This window comes from Pinus tabuliformis, chromosome 3_2 (assembly GCF_031772625.1).
Source record: "Pinus tabuliformis cultivar Carrire ecotype Pingquan chromosome 3_2, CPIR1, whole genome shotgun sequence".
NCBI lineage: Eukaryota > Viridiplantae > Streptophyta > Pinopsida > Pinales > Pinaceae > Pinus > Pinus tabuliformis.
This window is the reverse complement of record NC_142302.1, coordinates 606,510,388-606,514,901: the sequence shown is the minus strand read 5'-3', so window position 1 is coordinate 606,514,901 and position 4,514 is coordinate 606,510,388.

Genomic DNA, 4,514 nt, shown 5'->3' with positions numbered 1-4,514 from the left:
CTGGTTTGAAATAGTTACACAGAATCTTGCTGATTGGCAGCCTTCAGTGCTTGATTTTGTGATAACATTTTGGTGCGTCTGCCGGGAGCCTGAAGATTATTCTTTCCCGAAATTATGAAGCTGAACTTCTGAAGGTAGCAGGAGCTCAGAAGGTTTTTGAGGCTGCAAATCTACCTTGGCGACTCCATTGTTGAAGAATTCGAAATTCATAGGTTCATGGTGATTCCACTGGAGTTATGAAGGACCCAAATGTTACCATTCTTATTTCAAGGTATGCATGCATAGATTTTTCAGGAATTCATGGTTTCCCAAATCATTTTCCCAAGGATGCACATTTTCTAAGGAATGGTCCAAGATTCAATGGAGAAGATCTGAGTTTAACTTTGAAGCATATATCAGATTTTTGTGATTTTGCACAGCTTCTTAGAGTTAAGCATGAGGATGTTTGCATTATGTTGTTCTATGATTCACTTCAAGGGAAATGCAAACAGTGGATTGAAAGCTTTCCTATCAAATCCATTAAGTCATTTCAAGACTTTTGCTTATGTTTTTGGAGGAATGGATAGATAGGTTAGAGGTGGTGGCAAACTCTCCTTCAGTTCAAGGTTTCAAACAATGGAATAATGATCATATTAATGGAGAAACAAATGAAAATTTTCCTTTGTCCTTGTTCTCATATCTAAAATCCTTTGACTGCAAGGCAGAAGATAAGATGAAATTTTTGGATGAAGTTGCTGAGGACATTGAGAAAGAAATTGAAGATTTAGAAGGTCAAATACAGGCATATAATCTTCATAATCATGATCATTATTTTCAGAAGTTTTCTATGGCAGAAAGCAAGGAGAGAATGTTGGTTCCTTTCTCTTTCACGATTGAGGAACTGAACACTGTTGTTGAAGATCAGTTTGCACAACCGAAAAGTTACAAGAAAAATCAAGCTGATTGTGTATTCTGGGATCCTATAGCTGATTACATGGAAGAGTTTTACTCTCCAGTGTTTCAATTTTCCTATAAAGATCAGAGACAATTTCAGTGACAGCGGTCATCACACTATCATATTGGTTCTGAACTCCGATGCAGTCAAAGAAATCAAACATCAGATAAGATAAATGATTGGCTACATTGGAAATTTCATATTGATTGAGTTGAAAGAAGTTTGAAATTGATAGGGTAGGTAGGTAGGAAATTGCAAATAAGCTCAAGGTTGACTGAGCATTTTTTTCAGTAGATGTAGTTTTCTTTCTCCTACAGTGATCATCCAGCTAAAGCCCGAGGTGAAGTCCCAAGGAACTTAAAGAAGATGTTTGTCAAATAAATTTTATAAGGCACTGGAACTGCAGGTTCTTAGTGTACCACAAGGGCGCACTATCCCAAGTGGAGCCACTGTTATCACTGACAAAATTTCAATGCTAAATGTCTTGCATTTGTTTGATGGTAAAACACCTAAATCCTTTTCAGCAGTTTCGCAGCTCATAGATCCCTTTAGCATTTTTGCAGCGCAACATCTTTTAGGTGATTTCATAGCGCATAATTCATATTTTGTACTGGCTGCCCTATGAAATTGGGGATTTTCTCGAATCCATAGCAGACCTTACCCAGCGGTCATGTTTATCAAAATCCATTTGGTTTGCATCAACAGTTGTCAGCTTATAAGGTTTTTAGTACCCCAACAGATGGTGTTTCATTTGATTTATCTGGAGCACTCTTTCCTTGGAAAAAAGCCTCCTGGGGTAATCAGTGGAAGTCTGTCTGCCTTTAATATATGCTGCACTTCAAGATACTGAAAAAGATCTATTTCATAAAGGTTGTCTATTAAAGGTTTCCTGCAAAGATGCATGTGAAGAAAGCCTGCTCAGTGATATCAACTCTAAAAATGTCCTTGACAGGCTCCAAGGTGCATTATTGTATCGTTTGACAAGAGCTCGGCCTCAAGCCTTGGGAGTTCAATTGTTTTATTTTCAAGACTAGGCAAATTTGAGGTCGGCATATTCTGTTACATTGGTTCATGTTGGAAACAGGCTTTTTCATTCAAGGATCATGTCATGCTTGCAGGAGCACCTGCTAGTCATATTGACTTTGGAACGCAGATCGAAATCATTAGCTGTGCTAATGCAAGTTCTGCATAGCCTCGTTTTTATTTCTTACTTTGCATCCAGTACTTATCCGATTACCTAAAAGAAAATAAAGGGTTTCCTAGTGATCAAACTCCCATACAAGAGGGTGGAAAGTCAAGTTTCTGCAGTGATGATTGAACGGCAACAACGTGCACACATGGCATGCATCAGAGCAGGGTAATGAACACATGACATTTTAAATTGAGGATGCCCGACGGTGATATCGACGGATCCAGCTCTCAACAGGTATATCTTATTGGATGATAAGCCAACCCATACTTATCCTATACTAAAAGCATTGCAAGGTTGGAGCAACTAGGAAAGCTGTGGCAGTAGCAAAAGACTAAAGATGCTTGACGGAGAATACAAAGATCCTTGAAGAATTGATCCAATCAAGGCATAAGATGGCACGCTTGCTGGGATATTCTAATTATGCAGAATATGAACTAGAGAATCAGATGGCTAAAACACCTTTTAAGGTTATGGAGTTTCTAGTGGATATATCAGAGAATATATCAAATTCAGCTGCTAAGGAACTGCAAAGACTTAAGGATTTGAAGAGAGAGGAGGAAGGAGAAGCTATATTGGGAATGGAGGATTTACAATACTATATGCACAAAGTAGAAGAACTAGAGTTTGAAATAGATTATGCAACTGTGAAACAATATTTTCCAGTGGATTCTGTTACATCAGGGATTCTGAAAATTTATGAACAGTTTTTTTTTTTTGCCTAAAATTTGAGACAGTACAAGCAATCGAAGTTTGGCATCCTGATGTGTCACTATACTCAGTTTTTGATTCGTCTTGTAATCAGATTTTGGGTTTCTTCTACCTTGATGTGTATATTAGAGATGGAAATTTTTCCCATGCATGTGTTATCCTTCTTCAGGATGGCTGCTTGATGCAAAATGGCACTCGCTAGTTACCAGTAGCTACGTTGATTGCAAACTTCACAAAGCCTACGACAGATAATCCTGCAGTTCTGCGATTTGCATAAGTGGTTACATATTTTCAACATTTTGTCCATGTGGTACATCATATTTGCAACCATGTATCATTAGCAAAATTTTCGGGGATTAGAGCGGAAACTGATTTTGTTGAACTTTCTAGTCAGCTGCTAGAGAATTTGTGTCATGAAAGTGTAATTCTAAAAATGATGAGCGGATTCTATAAGGATATCCATAAACCAGTTCCAGATGAAGAGAGAGGCAGGTAGTTCAATCTGAGAATGAATGCGCTGTTATCTCTCATGGTCTTATAGAAGCAGCTGCACATGCGTTGGTGTATGCCAGCTGCCGAGGTTTTGTGGAGATTGTTTCTATTTTAATCAAGAATGGAGTGGATGTAAATTCATGGGATACAAACTCTGGTGAAGAGTTGCGTGTTGGGGCATGTCTAGCAGAGCCATATAATGAAGCATGGTGTGCTGATGAAAATTATGAAGCAAAGGAAGAAATCCTAAAAATGTTGCTTGAATACATATGCCCAGATAGTGAACATCAAGGGAGAACTCTTATTTGTCATACAGTTCTTTGCTGCAACTCAGGGGCAGTTGGTGCACTTTTAGATGCTGGTGCGAATGCTGGGGTTTCTATCAAAACAAAGAACGGATATGAATTCCGCCCTCTTCACATGGCTGCCAGGATGGGTTGTCATATAATTTTAAAACAGTTCATAGAACATAAATGCAATCTGAATGCAAGAACAGAAAATGGTGAAACTGCACTGATGCTATGTGCAAGGGCTAATCATCAAGAATGTTTCATGGCATGGTGATGTCCGAGGTTATGAGTCTGCAAGACCAGAATCTAATTCAGGGCGCAACGATATATCAAGAGGTTCAGGTCCTGGCATAACAGGTTCATTAACATGAAGGGGACTGATAAAGTTCCAGGGCTATTTCAATAACACATATGAGTATCTTCGAGTTGGGAGCCATTTTGAAATTACACAGCAGTTTCGTAGCGCGCTACGAAACTGCTGTAGCTGCATGTTTCAGTTGAGCCAATCAATTATGATTGACAAATCAGCAAATCTTTCTGAAAGGTGTTGTCTTCACACATGAAAAAATGGCCAGCACATCGAAGACGTGGCAGCCTGTTCAATTTTGAGTAATCAAAGATAAAAGGCATACTGCTTTGGATTCGAATATCGTGAAGCACATCAAAGACCGACAAACAGGGGCCTATGTTTCAGGATAACAGAAAAGATGTGTCATGGAAAACAAACATGGAGCATTAAAGGTTCATTACAGCTATCTCAGCCAAACTCCAGATGTCAGAGAACGAAAAGGATTGAAGATCAAGGCTGTTATGGAGTTTAAGTCCTATTTAATTTAGAAGTCTAGAAGATTTAGTGGAATTAGAATTTTAATTGTTTTATGATTCCAGCGTTGTCAAT